The sequence below is a fragment of the Pteronotus mesoamericanus genome, unplaced genomic scaffold (genome assembly GCF_021234165.1).
Source record: "Pteronotus mesoamericanus isolate MK-2021 breed Mesoamerican mustached bat unplaced genomic scaffold, CSHL_Meso_final scaffold_85, whole genome shotgun sequence".
Taxonomy (NCBI): Eukaryota; Metazoa; Chordata; class Mammalia; order Chiroptera; family Mormoopidae; genus Pteronotus; species Pteronotus mesoamericanus.
Window position 1 is genome coordinate 48,006,947 of NW_026555329.1, and position 26,743 is coordinate 48,033,689.

At 38.0% G+C, this 26,743-nt stretch overlaps 1 protein-coding gene across 1 annotated transcript in view; it reads left to right on the forward strand.

Annotated features, from left to right (window-relative positions):
* The window catches only part of HECW1 (HECT, C2 and WW domain containing E3 ubiquitin protein ligase 1), a 681,615-nt gene that overhangs the window by 202,658 nt on the left and 452,214 nt on the right, over positions 1 to 26,743 (forward strand). The gene's annotated exons all lie outside the window — the stretch shown is intronic.

The following is a 26,743-nucleotide window of genomic DNA, read 5'->3' on the forward strand; positions in this document are numbered from 1 at the left end:
AGAAGACTGCTTACTTAGAGCAACTTAGTCCGCTTAGGGCAGGCCAGAGTCCCTCCTTGGGGCGGGGATATTGGGTCCTCTCTCGCTACTGCCGTGTGGGGGAGGAGTCAGCACTGGGATCCCGCCAGCTTCTCTCTCCATTCTCTCCCCTACGCTTCCATTCCCAGTCTCTCTTCAAGTATCTCCAGACCACTCTGTAGCCTCTTTAGCCAGGGACCTACTATCTGTGTCTGCCACTCCTCACTCAGCAGGTGGCTTAGCACAGGGCAGGTAGGGATCCCACCTGGGGATAGGGCTATTTGGTCCTCTGATGCTCAGGGGGAGTAGTCTCTGCCTGAGCAAGATGGCTGCTGCCACATAAGAGATGAGTCAGCATGGAGATCCTGCTGTCTACTCTCTCAGTTCTCTCCCTGAAGCCTCCTTTCCCAGTCTCTCATCAGGCATCTCTAGCCCTCTCTGCTCCCCACCTTTGCCAGAGTCTAAAGTAAGTGGCTGCCAATGAAAATTTATGCATTGGCCCTTTAAATGGCTCTTTGTGTCTCCAGCGCCTGTGTCTGGCTGAGAGCAACTCTGCCGCTTTTCACAGCTGGCTGTTTTCTGCGTACTTTTTGGGCTCTGGTGCTGTAGGCTGGAGAGACCCGCTTTTGGTTTAGAACCCGCTGTTCTCAGGGGGATCCAAGTGAGCTTTCAATATCCTTCTAGTGCTGCCACCTGTGGGTGCCTCACCTGCTTTCTTGGGTCTCTATGATACTCCTTCCAGTTAGATTGTGCTAAAGCTGATTCTTCTGTCTCCGAGGTTATAAGGCTCTTCTCTTGCTAGTGTTCACTTGTTTGTTCCAGGTGATTGCTCCACAATTTATTTGTAATTCCAGATTGGTCCTGGGAGGAGTTCAGTGTGACTTCTACTCACTCCTCTGCCATCTTGATCTTCTTTATGTTTTCTTGAAGAATCCTTCCTTTGAGTATTATAAAATGTTCCTCTGGGTATCTTTTTATGCCCTTTGTTTTGAAATCTATTTTTTCTGATATAAGTATTGTGTTCCCTGTTTTTTTTCCATGTCCATTTTCTTGGAATGTTTTTTACTATCCCTTTACTTTCAGTCTGTGTAAGGTCTTTGTTTTGAGGTGAGTGTCTTCTAGACAGTATATGTATGGGCCATGTTTTCTTATCCATTCAGCTATCTCATGTCTTCTGATTGGGGTATTTAGTCCATTTATATTTAAAATCATTATTGATAGCTACTTATTCATTTTTTTCCTTTGTACCTGTGATCACCTCTTTCTCATTCTTTGTCTTCATCTTCTTAAAGCTGTCCCTTTAGCATATCTTGTAGTGCTGGTTTGATGGATGCGTATTCTTTTAGCCTTCTTTTGTAAGGGAAACTCCTTAGTTTGCCTTCCATTTTTATTGAGAGCCTTGCTGGGTAGGGTAGTCTTGCCTGCAGACCCTTGCTCTTCATTACGTGGAATATTTCTTGCCATTCCCTTTTGGCTTATAGTGTTTCTGTTGAGAAGTCAGTAGCTAGCCGTACTGGGGTTCCTTCATTTGTTACTACCTCTATCTCCCTTGCTTCCCTTAGGATTCTCTGTTTTATTTGATATTTACCATTTTAATGATGATGTGTCTTGGAGTGGGCCTCATTGGGTTCCTCTTGAATGGGACCCTCTGTGCCTCCTGGACTTGCATGACTTTTTCTCTCCTCTAATTAGGGAAGTTTTCCATCATGACTTTTTCAAACAGGTTCTATTTCCCATGTTCCTCTTCTTCCTCTGGTATCCCTGTTATATGGATATTATTATGTTTCAGGTTGTTCTGCATTCCTCTTAACACCTCTTCATATTTTTTTTTTTTAGTCGTTTTTCATTTTCTTTTCCTTTCTGGGAGCTTTTTTCTACCTTGTCCTCCAGCTCACTGATTTGATCCTCTGCTTAATCTAGCCTGCTTTTTTTCCCCCTTTTACTGTGTTCTTCAAGTCAGAAATTTTATTCTTCATTTCCTGTTGCCTCTTATTGATAGTTCTATGTCTTTTTTCATGCTGATACAGTTTGCAATAAATTCCTCATAGTTTCCCTGTTGTTTTTGATAATTCACTTTGAGCTCACTGAGCTCTCTGAGCTTCATTCAAGCCATTGTTTTGAACTCAATATCTGGTAGTTTACTTGCCTCTATTTCATTTAGTTCTCTTTCTGGGGATCCCTCCTTTCCCTTCGAGTGGGGGGTGGTATTTCTTTTTCTTCCCATTTTTTTGTGAAACTCTTCTTTGTTTCTGCTTCTGAAATTGATCTGTCTTGACTTACTGACTTTGCGATGTGAACTTCTCTGGTAGGAGAATGCTGTTTTTGTTTTTGTTTTTTTCTTTCTTTCTGGATCTGCCTCTGATGATGTCAGCTATTGACCCTGTCGGACTTTAGGGTGTCTGTAAGAGAATTCCAGGAGTCTACTCTGTGTGTGTGTCTCTTCCAGTAGTTAATCTAGTCACTCTTTTCTCAGCAGTCAAAGTAGGGCTGAATCCCTCCTGTGGGTGGGGCTATTATGTCCTTTCATGCTGCTGCCACTGGGGGAGTAATTTGCCTGAGCAAGATGGCTGTTGCCACATGAGGGCAGTGTCAGCAGCAGGATGGCCCCAGCTGCTCCTTCAGTTCTCTCCCCAATGTCTTCATCGCCTGACTTTCCTCAAACATCTCTAGACCACTCTGTATCACCTTTAGCCAGGCATCCCCTATCTGTGACTGCCACTCTGCACTCAGCACCAGGGCCTGCACAACACCAGGCCGGGGCCCAGCCTACTCTCACAGTTGCTATTGTGTCCTTACCAGCTACTGCCACTTGCAGGAGTCATCTGCCTGAGCAAGATGGCAGTTGTAGAATGGGACATGAGTCAGTACCCAGACCTCGCCGTCCACTTTCTGAGTTCTTTCCCCCAGGCATCATTCTCCAGTCTCTCCTCAGGCAGCTGCAGCCCACTGTGCCCCAACCTCTGCTGGAGCCCAGGGAAAATGGCTGCCACTATAAATTTTTGGTTTCTCCCTTTAAATGGCTCTTTGTGTCTCCAGCCACTTGTCTCTGGCAGAGAGCACACTGCTGCTTTTCAGAGCTGGCTGTTATCTGGGTGCTTTTTCGTCTCTGGTGCTGTAGGCTGGAGATCCTCACTTATGGTTTAGTCCTCGCTCTTCTCAGGGAGATCCTACTGACGGTTTCAACATTCCTCTGGCATTGTCAATCATATATTCCTAGCCTACCTTCTCAAGCCTCTACTGCTCTCCTTACCAGTTAGCTTGTTCTGAAGCCGATTCCACTGTCTGTCTTAGGTTTTCAAGATCCTCTCGTGTTATTGTTCAGTTGTTTTCCAGTTGATTTCTCCACAATTTAGTTGTAATTCTTGATTGGTCCTGGGAGGAGATCAGTGTGACTTCCACTCACTCCTCCTCCATTTCGAAGTCCATCCACAAAACACACATTCTTTTCAAATGCACATGGAACATTTTCAAAGATAGACCTCATAGTAGGACACAAAACAAACCTCAACAAATTTAAGAAAATTTAAATCATAACAAGCATTTTCTTGAACTTCAAGGGCTCAAAACTAGAAACTAACCTTAAAGAAAAAAACTCAAACACATTCAAACTCTTGGAGACTGAATAGCATGCTCTTAAACAATGAATGGGTCAATAGTGAGATCAAAGAAGAAATCAAAAAGTTTCTGGAACCAATTGAAAATGAACACACAATGGTCCAAATCCTATGGGGCACAGTGAAGGCAGTCCTGAGAGGAAACTTCATACCAATATAGGCCTATCTTTTTCTTCAATAAGTATCACTATACTTTATATTTTCTATTATCAAATAACAATTTTTCAAATTTAATGAAGAATAATAATTCTTAGAAAACTTGAATTTTGTGACAACTAAAAGTAATTAAAATTTTTAGATTAATTCCATTTTGAACAAATTTCATAACTATTAGTAACACTTTTCATTGAGAAACTCATTTTCAAGAAAAATATTTTTCAAAAATACAAGTTATATTCACTAACAAATGCACATCCATCTTAAAGTCCATCTTCTAGCTTCTCCTATATAAGAAGCTAAAATTAGTCTACTTAAAGTAATATTTTAGTATGCTATTTTAAATTTCCTAGTTGTTTAATAATTTTTACCATTAATCCAGCTGAACTGCAGCGTTTTAAGTTACCAAAGACTTTGGAAAACTATGTTTGTTTGTGTAATGAGCTTTATCAAAATCTCTTCATATTAATTATATTTATTAGTTCTTAATAACTTTCAGAAGGCTGGAGAAGATGCATGGGAGTGTGAATTTAAAAGTGTCACATTTTTCCTTTGCATTGACATAGCAGCACTCCTACTCATGAAGCTTCCACTGCCTCTACAGGAATTGGCATTAATTTTCCCTTTGTTTCTGCACTATATCAGCTTCTGAATCTCTAGGAGAAGGATTTGTGACATTTAAACAGACTTATTTTCTTATTTTTTCCACTTCTATCTGAGAGGGAAGCAAAACCCATCCCCCTCTTTTAGCTGTCAATTTATATCCTCTCTGAATAGAATTCTTCTAATGTAACAATATGTAAGCTTACCCATAAAGAGATTTTTATCCTATTCACAAGATCTTTGGTAAACCAATTATAATTAATCATTGGCTTTTGGCTGTAAGTTGACCAGAAAGCTAAAATGTCACCCTATGGGCTCACTGATGGAACTGAGAGGAGGCTACTCATTTTAAAACAGAAACAAACAAAAAATCTAAAGCAAAGACAAAATTTCCTTTTAGAGAGACATGAGCTCTCAGCAGAAACTGGCCTCCTCTCATGGAGGAAGTGAGATTAGTACAGAGAAACAAACTAAAACAGTTAAAAAGCAGTATTGTTGCCGCATGAATTTCTTAAGCTAATCATATCCAACATCAAAACCGTAATGATAAGAACATCCTACAACACATAAGCAATTAATAAAGTATTTAGTACTCAAATCAATGTAACCAGACCAGAGCAAGTACTCCTAAAATGCCCCCATACAAGGGAAAGAGGACGGGGTTTTTTGTGACACAAAGCCTTGTCACATGCTAAGTGGTGTCTACTGATTCCTATGGAACACTAGATGGTGGGGCAGAGGTCTTTTGGTTGTGCATACCAAGGGACTTTATCCAGTCTTGAAGTCTTCAGCACCCCTCCCCACTAACCTATTGTATTCCACCAGCCAGCTATAGCGGACAACCGTCACCAAGAAAGTGTTTCTGGTTAAAATCATCCGGCAGTTCCTAGGGACCCCCAAACTCTCTCACAGGGTTGTTCATCATCCCAAGCAGCCTGGTGAAACCCCTTTAAATTCCAAGCACATTCTTGGGGTGCCCCCACTTGCTCCTGGTTAGTTCACCAAATCCGTAATCATAAAAAGACTCATACAGAGGCCATGGCTACCTGTCACCACAAAAGCCAAACTTTTGGGACAGGCACTGAGAGGAAAGTGGTTTATTCAAGTTGCTGTCATTTTGTCGAAATGGGGCAGATATAAGTATCCTCAAAAAACATATACCAAATCTCAATACAGTCTGAGGCATATACAAGAATGGAGAAGAAAGTATAACAAAGAGATAAGGGGGAGAGGAATGTGAAGCTCTGCTTCTCCTGAAAAGGGGAGCATGAGAAAGGAAAGGGGCTAACAGAGTGTGAATCTGCAGCTTCTTGAACTTCCTCCCCTCATTTAGGCACTACCTTTTGTCAAAAGGAATTTGTAGATTTATTGAACACCTATGGATCCTCATGATTGGCATTAAGTAGCCCTTTCTCCCTGAAACATTTTTTTTTAAGTTGTAAAAATGAAAGGATAAATAAGAAATGAGGGTGGGGATGGATTTCTCATTTCTGTGGGAGTGGTGGTTTGTCTGGGTGGAGGAGAGCAAAGGGGGAAACTGTGACAATTGTAACAGAACAAAAAAATATTTAATAAAAAAGAAATGAAAACACAGGGGTTTATTTATGGAAAACAGAGGATTGGCTGCAGTCTTCAGAAAAAGCATAATACATACCCTCTATCACTTAATTGAAATGTTAAATTATGGTTACACTAAGACAGATAAAGAGCTTCCCAGACAAGAAAAATCTAAAGGAGTTTATCACCATTAAGCCCACATTATAAGAAATGTTAAATGGACTTCTTGAAGGAGAAAAAAAATATATATATATACACATATATATATTATATATATAGTATATACAAACACTATATATACTAAACATATACTATATACATTCAATGTATATTTAATATATAAATATATCAAAAATAATAATTAAATGGCAATAATTACATATCTATGAACAATTACTTTAAACTCTTTGTAACCGCATTAAATGTTCCAATTAAAAAGCATGGGGTGGCTGAATGGATAAGAAAACAAGGCACCTACATGCAATGTCTATGAGAATACTTATTTCAGTTGGAAAGGGATAGAAAAAGATTTTAATGAAAATGGAAATTTAAAAGAAGTTGGAACAACAATATTTATACCATAAAAATATACTTAAATGATACAATAAGAGATAAAGAAGAAACCAGCAATTTCACTTCTGGGTACATATTAGGAGAAGCCCCAAACACTAACTCAAAGACATACACATCTATTTGTTCATTGAAGCATATTTACAATAACCAAGATATGAAAGGAACCTATATGTATATCAGTAGGTGAGTGGGCAAGAATTGATGCATATATATAACAGAAAATAACTCTGCCTTAAAAAAAGATTGAAATCTTGCTATCTGCAATAACATAGATGGACGTTGGAGGGTATTGTGGTGAGTGATATAAGCCACACAGAAAAATACAAATGCCTTGCAATTTAATTTATATGTGGAATCTAAAAAACAAAATAAACAAAAACAGAAACAAATAAATAGAGAACATTTTGATGGTTACCAGATAGGAGGGGTTTGTGGATATAGGTAGAAAAAGGAGAGGATTATGAAGTACAAAATGGTAGTTACAAAATAGTCATGGGGATTTAAAGTATAGCATAGGGAATATAATCAAAATATTGTAATAACTATTTATAGTGTCAGATGAGTACTAGATTCATCAGCATGATCACTTCACAAGTTATATGTGTCTAATCACTATGTTATACACCTGAAGGTAACAATACTGAATGTCAACTATAATTTAAAAATTATAAAATATTTTTAAAATAATTACAAATTGACAGTCACAGAATTGTAAAAGATGGCATAAGGAACGTAGTTAAAAATTATCTTAGTAAAAATGTATGGTGTAAGATGGATACTAGACTTACTGTGTGGGTCACTCATAAGTTATATGTCTAACTACTATGCTGTACCCCTGAAACTAATATAATATTGAATTTCAACTGTAATTAAAAACTTAAAAATAATATAACTTGGCCTTAAAATTGAAAGTCTTACTAATATTTCCTATATCTAGAGTTTATATAATTATACATAAAGACATATATGATATATGTAAAGACATCAATAAGAAAGAAAATAATCCACCACGCAGCAAACTTCCAGAATTATACAGTCAGGTACTTTTGGAAGAAATTTCAGGCTGAGAAATTTTATAATCAAGCAGGGGAAACTACAAAAGGCAAGAAACTTTGTCCCCTCCCAATCACTAAACTTCTCAAAATGATTATTTAAAAAAAACATTTTGCTTTCTACTATTTCAACCATCTATGGGGTCAACGGCAAGTAGATATGCTCAAGCATGTAACAATAGAGAAATTGCCCACATATGAAAGATACAATTTTAGGTATAAGAAATGTGGATGGTAGAGACTTATAGCAAATAAGAAAACTAATTAGCTTTAAAAACATGGCAATATAATTATGAGTGAGTTATTATTTTCCTATTCAAGTACACATTAAATATATTGTATGATTGATTGTATGAAGGAGTTAAACAGGAGATACTTTAATTCTAATAATTTAAAAAACATTTTAATATCAAGAGTCTCCATGATAAGAATTACTTGTTTAAACCAAAGGGCAATTACATACTTGTTAAAGTTCAGAGGGATTTCTGTGGGACCATTACCCATCACAAACCTCAAAGAGGTAAGTGCCTATAGTGTATAGATTGCACATGTAGATGTGACCTGTCATTGTTGAAGATGTAACTTACTATCTTGAATCTATTGAAATATATCTTTTTATGTCAATAAACTTCACTTATATTTTATGACCAGTTTATAAAAGATTCCTGAGCAGCAATGAGGAGGACTAATTATGGTGACCTATCAGTGGACTAGGGCCTCTATAACAAAATACCATAGACTGTAGGGCTTAAACAACAGACATTTATTTCCCAATAGTTCTGGAGGCTAGAATTTCAAGACCATGTATCTGTAGGTTTCATTTTTCCCGAGGCCTCTCTACTTGGCTTGCAAATGGCCACCTTGTCCCTAAGCCCAAACATGACCTTTTCTCTGTGTATGCACATCACTGGTGTCTATCTTCTTATGAAGACACCAGCATTATTGGATCAGAATCCCTCACTAAAGACATTATTTAATCTTAATCCCTCTTTAAAGGCATCTCCAAATATAGTCACATTAGGGGTTATGACTTCAACATATAATTTAGGGGGGCCAAGTTCGGTCCATAGAAGAGGCCATGCCTCCCTGAAATGACCTGAAATTTGTCACTGCACAGCATCTGTATCAGTCTATCTGTCTATCATATATCCTTAATAGATACACGCACATATAATGCATTAAAATGCAGAGATTTGATTCTAATTTTTTGAGACTCACTCTTTAATGAAACAACACTGGAGAAGACTCTAGATTTAAAAGCACTAGTCCTGGGAAGATTCAAGATGGCAGCAGAGTAAGTGGATGTTACATTCACCTTCTCTCAGTGACAAACTGGAATTACAACTAAATTATAGAACAATCAACCTGAATTACCAACTGAAGACTAGCTGAAAAGAAGTCTTGTAACCAAGGATCTCTAGAAGAAGCCACACTGAATCTTGTAGGAAAGGCAAAATCTTGGCAAGAGCTGGCCCCATATCCACGTGCAGTGGTTGTGAATCTGGAAGAATATCTCAAATATAGTTTCCTCTTAAGGAGTAAAGAGTCTCAACTCCATGCCAGGCTCCCCAGCCTGAAGCACTAGAGCTGGGAAGTGGAACCCACTTAACATCTGACTGTGAAAACTAGCAGGGATCCTGTCCACCACAGACAGACAAGATTTGGCTAGAAACCCAGGAATGCTCTTAAAGAGGCAGCACACAAAATCTCATTCTTGGTCACTCACCTGAGGCTCTGGCAGAGGGAAGGCAACTCAGAGCAAACTGGAATCATACAGAGAAGAACTTGACTGTGTGGACCCATGAAGAGAATTGGAGGGTCAGCCACCAAGGCCTCTGACAGTGTCCCTCTTTCACGTGGTGCACAGATGCCATTTTTCCTGGGTTAAATACTCCCTTCCATATTGCATTGGCCTGTGGGGACCACATTGGCCCCACCTTCCCAACTAATTGTTGCCCTGCCCTGCTGAGCTCACAACCTGCAAAAATAGGGCTTATGGTCTGCTCTTTCTTGGGGAGCACTTGAGGTGATCCAGGCAGTTTCAGGGGTTGTCAGAGACTCAGGGAAAGATTAAAGTGTGTGGTTCTAGAGTAGGGGACATCTGCCCTACCCTACCCACCTAATCAGTGCTGTTTGCCAATAGTGGATCCACTAACCCCATCCTCCCAATTCCTAGGAACCCCACTATGTCAAGCTTGCAACCTGTAGAAAAGCCTGCTGGCTGCACCCAACTTGGGCCTGTGATACATTTTCTTGGGAAGCTCTTGAAAAGATCCAGGGATCCTCAAGGATTGTCAGAGACTTCTGCAGGAAAGACTGAGTTGTATGGCCCTGGGGCAGGACCATTTCTACCCCCTGGCACCAGATCAGCACTATTTCCCCAAAAGAGATCTCCTAGTTCTGTCCTCCCAACTCCCATTTACCCCTTCCTTCTGAGCTCACTGCTCATGGAAGCTGTAGGCTGCTGTGAACCTAGGCTCACTATCAGGCTTTTTAGAAAGGCTCTCTATGAAGTCCTGGCAGCCTAGGGGGTAGCAGAGCAGCCAATGGGTGGAAGCAGATATCATGATGCCTTGGATCATTTGCTTACTTCTCCTTGGGCTCAGGGTTGTTGGAAGCTAATCTTGGTACACAGCTTGGCCCCTCCCATGCACACACAGGCCCAGGAGAAGTAGCCACATGCTGCAGATCACTTGGTAGCTCCAAAAAGGTAAATCAGGTAGATCAGCATCTGATATTGACCTGAACTGGATCCCCTCCCTAGAGGGGTAGTGTTACAAAAAAAAATAGTATTACAAGAAATGTTAGAGGGACTTCTATAGGGAAAAAAGAAAGAAAAAGTGTAGAACATAATTATAAATAATAAATGGCAATAAATACCCACTTATGAATAATTACTTAAAGTATAAGTGGACTAAATGCTTCCATCAAAAGACATAGAGTAGCTGAATGGATAACAAAACAAGACCCTACATATATCGTCTACAAGAGACCTACCTCAGAACAAATGGCACACTCAGACTCAAAGTAAAGGTTGGAAAATAATATTTCATACAAATGGAAACAAAACAGCTGGGTAGCAATATATATATATCAGACAGAATAGACTTTAAAACAAAGGCCATAACAGGAGACAAAGAATGATAAAGGGATCAACCCAACAAGAGAAAATAACCCCTGTAAACATTTATGCATAAAAGCACCTAATTATATAAAGCAAATATTAATGGATATAAAGGGAGAGAGCACCGGTGATAAAATCACAGTGGAGACTTTAATACACCATGGAAATCAACTGATAGATCTTCCAGACCAAAAAATCAACAAGGTAATATCAACCTTAAGTGACACATTAGACCAGATGGATTTAATTGATATTTTCCAAGTGTTATACCTTAAAACTGCAGGATATAGATTCTTTGAAATGCACATAAAACATTTTCTAGAATACACCACATGCTGGTGTAAACTAAAGAGGACTGAAATCATTTCAAGCATCTTCTATATCATAATGATATGAAACTGGATATCAGTTTTTTCTGCAGATATCATGTACAGTGAACTGTCAGTGCTTTTGCCTTTGCTGGTCCATGAGGATAGTGAAGTTCAGATTAAGTAATAAGTGGATTAACTCTGAGATTTCTTCCTTCGAAAGACACAAGACTGACTCAAAGAATGAAGCCCTCAAAATGTACTTAAGAATCTGTTCTTCACTTTGCAACTTCACCTTGCCTCCTTACGATAATTAACCTCAGACTCTGATAAATCATTAGATCCCACCTCCTTCAACCACCTGAACTGAGCTGTGAATGCCCCTGGATTTAAGGTGCTATGGTTGACTGGGAGACGAAGCCAGCGTTGTTTTGTAAAAGAGTCCCAAAAACTCAATCAAATTCTTCATTTTAATGCACAAAGATTGGCAGAAGCCCCTAAATTAGTAAAGTCTTCAGATATGTTGCCAGAGTCTCCCAGTTAAGGCTCCTGTCTGTGCTTATGCCAAAAGGAAGCCAATATTGCCAGGCCGCCATAGGATCAAAAGCAGAAGTCTTCTCCTGAGATTTTCTTATACCTCCCCCATAGCTAGGGATAACTTTCTTTGTTATTTTTTATTTCTTGATTTTGAGAGATAGAGAGAGAAACATCAATATACTCCACTTATTTATGCATTCATTGGTTGATTCTTGCATGTGCCCTGACAGGATCAAACCCATAACCTTAGTGTATCAGATGACACTCTAACCTACTGGCCAGGTCTGCCTGCATTCTTGACTACAATGATCATTTATAAAAATTGGCTACTCTGTCAACCTAAAGATAACTGCATTTCAGAGGAGTTAATAGAATCTTAGTATTAATGCTTTAGCTTATAGGTACAATTATTTATACACCCAAATAGATACATTTGCACAGTAACTACTAAGTTGTTCTAAAGAATGCCTTGAGTTTACTTGAAGCTTATTTAATTTTATGGTCAAGTATATAATATATGTGTGTTACACTTTCAGGTTTTAAATACTCTTGCTTGCTTAAAGTTGCCAATATTAAACTAAGATTTTTCTCTAATCTATTTGAAATCATTTTTCTTTTTTTCCTAGACCCTTCCTTCAATTCAAAAAATTTCTAAGTCTCTTTGGTTTAGCTTTTTTAAGGACTTGAAGAATGAACATGAGTTAATATTGCTTTCCTGTGTGCACAATGTTGGTTGAGGGGAGAAGGGGACTTGTCAGAAGGAAGTTTAGTCAAGAGCAGGAAAATCTAACTTTTCAAAGAGCTAATTATAACCTGATGCAATTGCATGGTATAAGGATGGAGCTCTCCCAGATAACCTGCCATAGGAAAATTTTGCATTGTTCTTTCAGAGATTCCAAATTTGAATTTTTGAAACATTTTTAACTGAAAAGAAAATATGGACAATCTTCATTACAGATGTAGGATGTGGGGGTAATCTTTGCTTACGGGTGTGTACATTTGTTTGTTGGTGCATGCACAATCTTTTCGAACTAATAGGAATAGGAAGGTATGAACACACTGAAGTCAAATAGAACTGGATTCAAATCCCTGCTCTCTAACTTACTAGCTGTGCATATTTGAAAGAGGGGAAATTCATTATTTTAGGCCCAAAGGATAGCAACCCCAAAAGTTATATCGATATATTTCCTTTAGTCCTTCTTATACTTTGTTTCTACTCTTAAAATTATTTATTGAATAAACAGAGAAAGGGTGAAATAAAGAAATGCATTATACTATCTTGTCATAATTCTTCTTCTTACTTAAATTGTGAGAATTACATTTGAAGTAATGCTTTTCTTATTCATTTAGTGGGCTTTTGTTGCCCAATATTGAAAAAAAGTATTTCACTGAACTATATTTCCCAAATAGTAAACAGGTATGCAAAAAGCTAAGATGGGTTTATACTACTGACCATCAGGCTTATTCACTGAGTTAGGATCTAGAAGTGGGAATTATGCGTTCTGAGTTCTGTCCTCTATAAGTCTATCCCCATATATGAGCAAGGAAAATAATCATTGACCACTGATCTTATTTTCCAGAATTGTACTATAATATCATCTAAAAGATAATCCTATTGTGATTCTTGGTGGCTTTCATATTCATATAAAAGAGATATTTTATCTTACACTCCACCTTCTCAGTTCCTAACACCAATCTAGCTCAGCCATCAACCTCATGGTTTTGCTCTAAGTCTCACAACATTAGTGACTGCATCATTTTGAAATTCTAATTTGCAACTATACCATTCTTGGACCATCATCTTCCATGTTTATGCTCACTTTTCCACCCCCAGTTTATTGGTTCAGGTTTTCACCTCTCTCCTTTGCTAAAATTCCATCATATGTTGCTTGCCCTATTCTCTGTCACACTCACCTGGCAAAATTCAGCTCCGGTAAACTGAATTATTTCTACCCTTTGCCTGCTTTTAGGCTGAAAAAGAGTGTTCCTTTAGTCTTATGATCACAGATCTCAAGAGCCCTCTAGCACTCCCCAGAAAAAATTCACCTTTCTCATTTTTATAGATGGCTGTTTCACACTTTTTTTCCCCTCAGACTTACAGAACCCATCCCTTTCTCCACTATCAGTTGATATTCCTTCTCTCATTGAGAAAATAGAGGCAATCAGAGTACAACAAATTTGCCTTTACACTATCCAATCTTATAGCACCCTTGCACACGGACTCACATGTTATGCTTCCCTTCCTGTTACAACTGTTTCAAGTCATCCTCTCTATTTGCATGCAGGAGCCTATCTTCTCTTGCCTCCTAAGAAACTCTGATTGCTGTAATCAGAAATTGGTATATCAAGAGTTTTGTAGTTGAATAAAATAAAATGGTGCTATCAAAATATGTCCTTAGAAACAAAAAAATGAGACACCACAAGGTACTTCTGACAAGTGAGGACACAGTGAAGACAGCTCACCAGACACAAAATCACCAGTGCCAAGATCTTGGACCTCCTGGCCTCCAAAACTATGCGAAATAAACTTTTGTTGTTCATAAAATTTTTTTAAAGTATATCTAATTCTAGAGATCTACCACCTCTAAGACTAAGTCTCTCTGTCCAGTTAATTTTTCCCTCTACTTGACATTTTTTTCATCCTATCACATAATATTTCTGCTCAAAACTGGCTCTTTTTCATGCAATATTAATTCCATAGCTGTTAAGTCCTTCCTAGATGGTTGGCTCCTGCCTACCATTACTGCCTCCTCTTCCACTTAATTCTAGCCTTCCTGGTTGTCCTTCTGACTCTTGAATACATCAAACTGGTCTGCTCTGAGGGCATTTGCATCTTGTGCTGTTTCTCTGGTTGGAATATTTCTCCCAGATATTTAAATTTTTTACTTCTTCCCTTCATTTAGGCTTTTTCCAAGATGTCACCTGCTCACAGCAGCCTTCAATAACTACCTTTTCTAAAATAATTTTCAGACATCTCCAGTCATTTTCCATTCTTTTTGTTCTATGTTTTTTGTTAATGATGCTTGTGTTGTAACTGGTTTTTGTTTGTTTCTCCTATCAAAATTTATCCTCTAGCATGATGAATATGTCTGCTTATCCTACTCAAGGTTTCCCTGAACTGGCTAGAACAGTACCTGGCACATGGCAGGTACTCCATAAAATAGTTGTACCTGATAAACATGAGTCCAAACCCTGGCTCAGCCACTTGGTAGGCTTGAACAAGTTATTTCACTTATTTGAGGCTCAATTTCTGAATCTAAAATTATAGTCCAGATAAATGAAAAAAATAGGACCCACTCCACAGGACTGTTGAAAGGTAATCTAGGATGAGATAAAATAATGCCTGTGATTCTCTCAGCACTTGCCAACCAAAAATTAGTATTCAGTAAGAGTTAATTAGTATTGAGTCTCCTGTGCTGAATCTACAAGGTCCAGCAGAAGTAACACTTACTTGAGTGTAGTGGGTAGTGTACTAATATGGGTGGAGCAATTTATAGTTTTAATATGAAAATTTCACATAAAATGTCATGGTGTGCTTGAGTGTACATAATTACATGCTTATGATTTTGTAATAAAAGGTTTTATAATAAAAAGGGGATTTTTTTGGTACTAGATCCGGTATAACTTTCTCTGTGGGATTACTCTAACTCACTAGTTGCAAAATTACTTAAATTTCAGTATCATATAATATAGAAAAGCTAAATGCATATTTGACAATATACACAAGGTTTGAAAGTGCCAAAAATAATGAGTTACTACCTATAAGCAAGACCCTAATTCTTATATTCAAGATATTTTCTTTATGGAGGGTGGGGTGGTGGGATGGCCTGCTCCTTGCTGTTTCCTCTATTAACACTTCTTGTGACCCAGCTCATTTTTGCCCAACCCAGTGGGTCCTGCTTTCAGCTCTCTGCCTCTCATGAGGGGTCCAGTTAAAGCTGCAAGGGGCTCAGCTTTATTCGGGTGGATGGGACAAAGGCCTGACAGTGGAAGCCAGAGGAGCTATGGCTGCCATACACCCTCAGCCTGGGAAGACTCCCTGCAGCCTCAAGAAGATGGACCTCTGAGTGTCCCTGAGAGCCAAAGGGTAGCCACTAAATCACTGAGGACCGACCTCAGCAGGGAATCTGCCCTATCTATTGACTTTCAGGTGACAGTGCCTTTCGTGTATGCAGGCCTGGAACTGTCTCAGGCTGACATATTTTTGAAATATTTCCAGCACTGGCTGCTATTTGTGGAGAATAAAGATCTGTTGACATTGGTGCCACGTTAGTGGGGCTAAAGGAGAACCTGGAGATGACACTGGTGTCATGGCTCCCTACAGCTCCACTAAAAATAATTACAAAATGCAATTGGAAAATAGCTACCTGTCAAACTGTTAACTGATTTTAAAGCATCTTCAGTGTGAATCCTCAAAAAGAAATATATAGGACCTATGGAAATAGAATTATAAAAAGCTAAATGCAAATCTGGAAATACAAATATGAAGTTTCTGACTGGGTAAAGTCAGTGTTATAAATCATCAGTTCTCCTTGTCTTAGTTTATAAAATTTATATAATTATTATCAGTATGCTAAAGGGATTTAGGGAAACTTATCTGGAAGAATGAGTGAGAATAGCCAAGAAAATATTGGTAATTGTGGAGAAACAAGATGGCAGAGGAGTGAGTCAAAGTTACACTGACCTCATCCCAGGACCAATATGGAATCACAACTAAATTGTGGGGAAATCTCCTGGAAAAAACAATTGAAAAATAGTGAGAGTGAAGCTTTGTAACCTCAGACAGAAGAATCAGCTTTAGCATAACCTAGCTGTTATGGAGTGTGGTAGAAACTTGAGAAGGCAGACGGGGTGCCCACAGGTGGCAGCACCAGAAGGATACTGAAACAGCCAGTTGGATCCCCCTGAGGTGAGTGGGGTCTAAACCATAAGCGGGGATCTCCAGCCTACAGCACCAGAACCCAAAACATACACAGAAAATAGCCAGTTGCAAAAAGTGGCAGCATTCCTCTCTGCCAGAGATAGGTAGCTGCAGATGCAAAGAGTCATTTAAAGGGCCAACACATAAATTGTTATGAGCAACCACTTGCCCTAGTCTCCAACAAAGGCAGGTGTAGAGTGAGATAGAGATGCCTGAGGAGACTGAGGAAGGAGGCTTTGGGAAGAGAACTGAGAAAGTAATTGGTGGGATCCCAGTGCTGAATCATCCCCCAAAAGGCAGTAACCATGTTGCTCAGGCAAACCACTCCCCTGAGCGGGAGCAGTGTGAGAGGACACAATAACCCCGCCCCCAGAGGGACTCAGCCCTGGCCCAGTGGTGCTAAAGCCTGACTACTGAGTACAGAGTGGCGGCCACAGATAGGAGATCCCTGGATAACAGGGCACAGAGTGGTCTAGAGACACCTGAGGAGAGACTGGAGATGGAGGCATTGGGGAGAGAACTGAGAGAGTAGCTAGTTGGATCCTGGGGCTGACTCCTCCCCCACATGGCAGCAGCCATCTAGCTCAGGCAGACCACTCCCCTGAGCAACAGCACCATGAGAGGACCCAATAACCCCTGCTCCCAGGAGGGACTCTGTCTCTCACCCATTGGCGTCTAAGGCGTCTGCTGAGTGGAGAGTGACTAGATTAACAGCTGGACACAGCCACAGACAATAGATTCCTGGAAGTCTCAAACAGGGTGCCTAAGATAAAACATCTGAAATCATCAAAAGCAGATCCAGAAAGAAAAACAGCAGATTCCTACCGTAGAAGTTCACACCACAAGGACACATGGACTAAACCAAGGTGCGGAGGATTGAGGGGGAGAGGAGGGGCTGGGTGGGGCAGGGGATAGTGGTGGCATGTAAATGGAGACAAGTGTATTTGAAAATTTTTTAAAAAGGAAATATATTTTTTAAAAATATCACAAACTAAAAAAAAAAGTTCACACCACAAAGTCAGGAAATCAAGACAGATCAATTTATTAAGTATAAGCAAAAAAGAAGGGTCTCACAAATAATGAGAAGGCAAAGAAACATCTCCTACTCGAAGGGAAAGGAGAAATCCCCACAAAGAGAACTAAATGAAATACAGGCAAGTAAACTATCAGATATTGAATTCCAAACAATGGTTCTAGGGAAGCTCAATGAGCTCAGTGAGCTAAGAGGGAATTATGAAAAACTACAGGGAAACTATGAGGAACTTACTGCTAACTATATCAGCAAGACAAAGGACATAGAAACTATCAATAAGAGACTAGAGGAAATGAAGGATACAATTTCTGAATTGAAGAACACAGTAGAAGGAATCAAAAGCAGGCTATAGGCTAGATGAAGCTGAAGATTGAATCAGCAAGATGGAGGATAGAGTAGAAAAAAATTCCCAGAAAGAGCAAGAAAATGAAAACAGACTCAGAAAGAATGAAATAGCATTGAGGGAAATGCAGGACAACCTGAACCATAATAATATCCATATAATAGGCATACCAGAAGGAGAACAGGAGGGAGAAAGGATAGAGAACCTGTTTTAAAAAGTAATGGTGGAAAACTTCCCTAATTGGAAGAAAGAAAAAGTCATGCAAGTCTAGGAAGCACAGAGGGTCCCATTCAAGAGGAACCCAATGAAGCCCACTCCAAGACACATCATAATTAAAGTGACAAATATCAAAGACAGAGTATCTTAAAGGCAGCACAGGAGAAAGAGGTAGTAACATATGAGGGAGCCCTAGCATGGCCAGCTGCTGACTTCTTAACAGAAACACTACAAACCAGAAGGGAATGGCAAGATATATTCCAAGTAATGAAAAGCAAAGGCCTGCAACCAAGACTGCTCTACCCAGGAAGGTTCTCAATTAAAATGGAAGGCAAATTAAGGAGTTTCCCTGACAAAAGAAAGCTAAAAGAATACACCTCCACCAAACCAGCACTGCAAAATATGCTAAAGGGACTGCTTTAAGAAGATAGTCTATGAATAATCGGTTCTTTTCACAGTCACAAATACTTGATATTGCCAGTATTTTTAATATTTATTAATCACATTGTGACAGTGATGTGTTAAGTGTTACTTTATTATTTATTGAAGCTAAGGCTGTTTTTGTATATTTCTTGCATGTTTCTAATATTTTTGAAAAGATTTGAATGAGTTTTTGGTATTCTTTATCCATTTTTTGATAAAATGTCTGTAGATTCTTTTCCTTAAAATAAAAAACCCAGAACGCTATTAACCCTTTTTTAGAGGTGTGGCAAATATTTTCACATTCTATTACTTGTCCTTTAACTTTTTTTATATGTACATTACTATATAGTCTTAAATGTTTAATATTGTCATATAGTCAATATTTTACTTTATAGATTTGGTTTTGAATATGTCACTTCAGGGTAAGAAAAATATTATTTTTTATTTTCTCTGAAAACTCCTTAGATTATACATATTGTTTTTTAACTCACCTTAATAGTTTTGGTATCATGTGTGAAATAGGGCTCTATATTTGTTTTATTTCAAGAAATAATGGTCCATACCCCTTATTTGTTGAATAAGCCTTATTTCCCCCATTGATTTGAAATATTAATTTAATTATATATTACATTGTTAGACGTATATATTTGTTTCTAGAATGTTCATTTTATTTCATTTATCTGCTTGATTATTTCTGTGCTGGTGTCATGTTATTTTAATTGCTGAGACTTTAAAATTTTTAATATCTTATAATGGATTTTGACATTTAAAAAATAAATCAATGTGCATATTTAAAAAAAAGGAGGAAAGAAGGAACTCCTCCCATTTACAACAACATGGATGGAACTGGAGAATATTATGCTAAGGGAAATAAGCCAGTTGGTGAAAGACAAATACCATATGATCTCACCTATAAGTGGAATCTAGTCAACAAAACAAACTACCAAACAAAATAAATCACAAGCAAGGAAACATGGGGCAAATGGAGAGTGACCAGAGGGGATGGGGAAGGAGGACAATGGTGGACAAGGAGTAGAAGGGACTGGAGAAAAAACATGTATGAATAACCCACAGACATGTACAACAGAGTGAGAATTAATTGTGGGAGAGGGGGGCGGTGTGGCGAAGGGGGAAAAACTGAGACAACTGTAATAGAATGAACATGATATAAAAATAAAAATTTAAAAAAAAGAAAAAATTGGTAGTAAATAAAATGATATTTTCTTTAAAAGAATTCACTGCCCATAGAATAGAACCTGTAAAATGGATGAATGGATAGTAGTGCAATATGATGGCTGAGCTGTAGATTTTAACAAATATTTGAAAAGAACTAGATTAGAAGTACTATGGTTTACTTCTAGAGCACAAGTGGGTCTTATTAGAGAATTTGTCTTTGAAAATCACAACTTAGGCAATCAGAGGATGGGCCTCAGCTTTTACGTAGCCCCTGGAAATGCAGATGTGGGTAAGTATGATGTTCTTAGATGCTGACCAGTATTTAGTGAACAAGCAAGAACTCTCCTGACATATGTGAAAAAAAGGAAATACTCATTCATCATATGGTCACTCATCACTTGTAGTGAGCAGAAGCTCCCACAGCATATCTGAAGGGAATGCAGTTTCTCCTATAGGAGAGCAGGGCCCTAGATTTGGCAGAATGCCTGGTGGCTAACAGCCAGCCCATCCTTGCATCTTAGTGTGTTTTTCCTAGTTTCTCTTGTGACATGAGTATCCCTGTGGCATGTCATGGGACAAAAGACACTGCAGTAGGTAGAAATACACATTTTTACCTGGAATTTAAATACTTATATACTTTTATATGAGAGTATCTCCTATAAATTTCAGAGCAAGTAAGTTAGCAGGAAATGGTTGATGTGAAAGCAAAATCATTTTATAGGCATCTTTTCTGGAATATCTTCCATCGGGAGGAGTAAATATTGTCCCAGTTTCATGATGCATGCAAATGAATGAGCTATGCTCATCCCTCTCAGGAGTTGGATGTCTGTTCAGTCACAAGGAATAGGTAGGTAGATGCATAGAGCTCTCTGCAAAAATGCAGTTCTTTTCTTTCACTGAATAGACTGTTTGACCCAGATGCAATACCAACTGACATACTTCCTATGATTTTATTTACCCAAAGGTTTTGTAGTAAATTAAAAGCTGTTATTAAAAACGTAAAACTGAGCATTTTTTTTCTCCAACCTCATATGCTTAGATGCAAAGAGCTAACTCTTGTCACTCCTGAGTCCTTAGAAGGACTTGCTGGTGGTAAAAGACAAAACCCAGGTCTGGAAAGACAATGATTTGGAAGAATTCCATAATATATATGAAAAATTTTAAATTCAAAGAGAATACAAAGAGATTCTGTCAGACTTACCTTTTTTCCAACCTTTCTCCAGTCAGTCACCAGGTTCTACCCATTTGTCACTTAATTGTACAAGACGTTGCTCTCCTCACCATCCTCTCACCATACTATCAGGACTCTTATTGTAGTTTGCCTGGACCACTGCAGCTGCCTCTGATTTAATCTCACTGACTCCATCTTGTACCTTACAACTTCATGGTCCTTGGCCTGGGTACAATTTGGACTCACCTGGGCAACGTTTAAAAGGACAGATGTCAACTCTTCCCTCAGAGAGTCAGCCTCACCTGGTCTGGAGAGGCCTAGTGCCCTAAGGAAGCAAGGCTTCAGTGCACAAAGTAAGCATTGTACTTCCCTGTCTGGAGAATCTTCAATCATCTTAAATGACTTTTTAAATCAAATGTTATTATTTAAATAAAAATGTTATTTACCCCAAAACACAAACCAAGTCTTTAATGGATTTCTCTTGCCTATAGAGTTCAAATTCATAAGGACATAAAAAGGAATAAAAATTAAAAATAAATAAAGAAAGCAAAAAACAAAGAAAACAAAAAAAAACATAAATAAATTATAATGTCAAAGACATGGAAAAACTAGCCTCCATTTCCTATTTCCTGAAGAACCTCATGGTCACCACATATTCCAGCCCAGGGATGTGACAGAGCTTGTGGATCCCAGAATAACAAGCTACTCTGCATATCTGTTGCAATTTCCTCCACCTACAGTGTTTTTCCCCCAGTTCCTTTTCCTCATCCTGACATATCCAATTCAGTAGTCTTCAGTCCCCAGAGCAAACCTTGGCCATACCTCCAACTTCATAGAAGACATCCCACTACCCCATCTATCAAAGATCAGTTCCTGAAGATGAAAGACCCCTATGACACTCAGGCTCAAGAAAGACAAGACTAGGCGATCCTCCACATGTGACACACACATAGAAGCCCTTGGCCCTGCCTCTCTAGTTGCCCTTCTCCTTTCATGCATTTTTATGGTATCCTCCTCCAACTTCTTCCCCCTCAGCAATCACTTTCAGAGTATATGTTAGTGAAAGTATGATCTATCAATACATAAGAACACAAAATGGTTGTAAGTACAAAATGAATACCTGACAATAAATGGATTGTTACTTAAAAGAGGTTGTCATTCAAGGAGACTAGAGAAGTTTTATACATATACTATATAACATAAATTATTCTATATATTATGTGTTGTGTATTGTATATATATGCATATATTTGCTAAAAAACTGAGCAGCAATAAATTCATTTTTAGACAGTAAGTTATATTTCCAAACAATATAATTAATATACTTTACCTTCAAAACATCTTTCCTGGTATATTAAATTTTAAGCAATGAATCCAATTGTTAATCATGAGCTGCCCATTTCTTGCCCCTATAAAGTGTCTAAAAGTCTGAAAACACAGGGAAAATAGTGCATGTGCATGTGCTCACATGCATGCACCATGTGAACACATTGTCCTGCCTTGCTCCAGAATGGAGTTCAGGTTATTGGCAGAATACATGAAAAGGTACTTTAACCTGTGAAGAGTAGTGATCTGGGATCATATAAACATGCCTGTGACATTGGTGGACACACATTTTGCAGGGACTATGGTAGGGCTGATCTTTATGTGTTCAAGTGGCCGTTACTAAAAGAGGAGCAAGGCAAGTTTACAGAGTTCATGGTTTCCAAGGATGAAAGCTGGCCACAGTCAGCTTAGGAGAAATATGACTGTTCTTGGTTCTATAATCTAAAGGATCTTTCTCCCAAGGCAAAGAATGTGTTGAAAATGAGCTGTGGCTCATAAAATAAATACAGTGAAGAAAGTGGCATTATTTCCTATTGTTGTATTACAAATTACCACAAAGATAGAAGCTCAAAACTTGCAGTTCTGTAGGTCAGAAATCCAGCATAGAATGACTGGATTCTCTGCTCAGTGTATTACAAGGGAAATACCTGAAATCAAGGTGTCAGTCAGTTCTCTTCTGAAAGTTATAGGGGAAATTCTGCTCTCAAGCCCAATCTTGGGATAATTCAGTCCCTTGTATTTGTAAGACTAAAGTTCCCATTTTTTACAGGCTTCTCAGCTTCTTCAGGTTGCCCACATGCCTTTCCCCACAGCTTCCCTCAACTTCAAGCCATTAATGGCATAATCAAACCCTTCTCACTTTGAATCTCTGAATCCCTCCCTTCCCTCCATATAAAGATTTCATATGATTAGGTTAGGACCATCCATACTTCCCTTTCTCAAAGTCAAGTGTGACATAACCTAATCTGGGGAGTAATTCACTGTTCCTGAGATTAGGCAAGGTTTGTATACAAGAAGTAGGAAATCTTGGGATCAGTCTTAGAATTCTGCCTTCTATAAAGGCTTGGAAAAGCCCTTTCAGTCCTCCCATTATTTGGAGGTTGAATGTGGAAGAAGAGAGAGAAGAGCCAAATCACTCCAACTCAGCCAAGAGTTCCTAACTACCCACATTGTATGGAAACCCACACCCAGGGATGCACATAGCCTCTGAAGAAGCAGTTGAGCTCTGGCTTAAACAGTTTTCTCCTCCATGAACTGCCAAGCACTTTCCCTAAGCCCAGCCTGATCACAAATTAATATGGTATATACTCCTAACTCCTTGCATGTTTCTTCAATCTTCTGATGGAATCCATCTAAAAATTATGTCCATCTCCATCTCCCTGCCTTTTTCAGCCCTTTGACCCCTAATGTCAAACTGTGATCCCTCATCCCAGGTCCATGGGCTCTAAGATTAGCTTGAAGGTGAGGGAGGATAATTTATCAGCTCTGTAGACTGGGCAAACTGATGGGTGTAAAAGCTAACACAAGCTTACTGCACTGTTGCTTTTAATTTTTCTTTATTTCATTAAAGCCTTATTTTGTTTACAAAATGTGTGCATCAGCAGCTTGACATGAATTTGTTTGAAAATGAAATAGGAAAATATAGAGCTTTATATATAATCAAAGTTAAATTAAGAGCATAAAATAGACAGCTATATCTATAAGATGGTCAATGTAAGCCATGTGGTAAACATCAAACAAAAAAGTTAACAATAGATTCATAAAGATGAAGAGATAGAAATGAAAATATACCACTATAGGAAATCATCAATTCACAAAGGAAGGCAGCAGGAGAGGAAGAAAAGAAAATAAGAACTACAAAATAGCTAAAAAAACAGTTAATAAGACAGCATTTGTAAATTCTTGCCTATCAATTACTGTAAAAGAAATGGATTGAATTCACCAATCAGAAGACATAGAGTAAGTGGGTGGATTTTTTTAAAAGACCCAACTGTGCTGTCAACAAGTGGTGGCAGGAAAATGGAGACAAATGTATTTGAACAATAAAACATAAAAATAAAAGTAAATAAACAACAGTAAATCTGACAAATAAAAAAAAGAAACTCACTTAGTTTTAAGGACACATATAGGCTGAAAGTGAATGGGTAAAAAAGGTTTTGAAGTGCTATTTCATTGTGGTTTTAATTTGCACCTCTGTGATGGCTAGTGATGTTGAACATCTTTTCATATGTCTGTGGGCCCTTTATATGTCCTCCTTGAAAAAGTGTCTGTACATGTATTTTGCCCATTTTTAATTGGACTGCTTGTCTTCCTTGTGTGGAGTCTTTTTATATATTTTGGAGATCAAAACTTTCTGAGGTATCATTGGAAAATATGTTTTCCCATACAGTTCGTTCCCTTTCATTTTATTTAGCCATGCACAAGCTTTTTAGTTTGGTATAGTCTTATTTGTTTATTCTTTCCTTTATCTCTTGCCTTAGGGGATGTATCAGTGAAAATATAGCTACATTGGATATCTGAAATTTTCCTGCCTATATTTTCCTCTAGGACTTTTATGGTGTCACAACTTACATTTAACTTTTATACATTTTGAATTTATTTTGGTATATGGTGTAAGTTGGTGATCTTGTTTCTTCTTTTCCTCCCCTCCCCTCCCCTTCCCTCCCCTCCCCTCCCCTCTCCTCTCTTCTCCTTTCCTTTCCTATCCTTTCCTTTTATTTTCTTTTCTATGTACTTGTTAAGATCTCCCAACACCATTTATTGAAGAGACTATTTTTACGCCATTTTAAGTTCCAACACTTTTGTCAGTAATTAATCAACCATGTTGACATAGGTTTATTTCTGGGCTCTCCATTCTGTTCCATTGATCTATGTGTCTGTTCTTATGCCAGTACCAAACTGTTTTGATTGCAGTGGCCTTGCAATATACTTTGATGTCCAGTATTGTGATCCCTCCTACTTTGTTCTTCTTTCTCAAAATTGCTGTGGCTATTGGGGGTCACATATGGTTCCATATAAATTTTTGATATATTTGCTCTATATGTGTGAAATATATCATTGGTATTTTGCTAGGGATTATGTTGAATCTATAGATTGATTTGGATAGTACAGACATTTTAATGATGTTATTTCTTCTAATCCACGAACATGATATATACTTCCATTTATTTGTATCTTCCTTAATTTCTTTCTTCCCTGTTGTGTAGTTTTTTGAGTAAAGGTCTTTAAACTCTTTGGTTAGGTTTATTCTTAAGCATTTTATTTTTCTTGTTTGTATAGTAAGTGGGATTTTTCCCTAATTTCTATTTCTGATATTTCGCTGTTGGTGTACAAAAATCCCTTTGATTTCTGAATGTTGACTTTGTATCCCGCTGTTTTGCCAAATTCACTTATTAGGTCGAGTAGTCTTTTGGTGGAGTCTATGGGGTTTTCTATGTACACTATCATGTCATCTGCAAACAATGGTAGTTTTACTTCCTCTTTTCCAACTTGGATGCCTTTTATTTATTTTTCTTGTCTGATCACTGTGGCTAGAACTTCCAATACTATGTCGAATAGAAGTGTTGAAAGCGGACAACCTTGTCTTGTGCCTGATCTTAGTGGGAAAGCTATTAGTTTTTGCCCATTGAGTATGATATTGGCTGTAGGTTTATCATATATGTCCTTTATTATGTTGATATATGCTCCCTGTATTCCCATTTTGTTGAGTGTTTTTATCATAAATGGGTGCTCTACTTTATCAAATGCTTTTTCAGCATCTATTGATATTATCATCTGGTTTTTGTCTTTTGTATTGTTTAGATAATGTATTACATTTACTAATATGTGTATGTTCTTCCATCCTTGCATCCCTGGGAAGAAGCCCACTTGATCTTTTTAATGTATGACTGCATAAAGTTTGCCAATATTTTGTTCAGGATTTTAGCATCTGTGGTCATCAACAATATTGGTCTGTGTTTTTTTTTTCTTTGTTGTATCTTTATCTGGTTTTGGGATTAGGATAATACTGGAGTCATAAAAAGAGTTTGGGAGTCTTCCGTCTTCTTGAATGTTTTGGATAGTTGGAGAAGAATCGGGATTAGCTCTTCCCTAAATGTTTGGTAAAATTCTCCTGTGAAACCGGCCTAGTGCTTTCATGTGCTAGAATTTTTTATTACTATGATTTCATAGGCTGATATTGGCCTATTCAGGCTCTCTGCTTCTTCTTGACTCAGTTCAGGAGGATTATACATTTTCATAAATTTGTCCATTTTTCTTAGGTTTTCAAATTTCTTGGCATATAATTGTTCATAGTAATTTCTTTCAATCTTTCATATTTCTGTGGTATTGGTTTGTAATATCACCTCTTTCATTTCTGATTATATTCGTTTGGATCATCTCTCTTTTTTCTTATGAGTCTGGTTAAAGGATTATAGATTTTCTTTATCTTTCAAAAAACAAAAAACAAAAAACAAAACAGATCCTGGATATATTGATCCTTTGAATTGTTCTTTAGTCTCTTGTCATTTAATTCTGCTCTAGTCTTGATTATTTCTTTCCTTCTATCACTCTGAGCTTTATTTGTTGTTGTTCCTTTAGTTTTTGGATGTAGA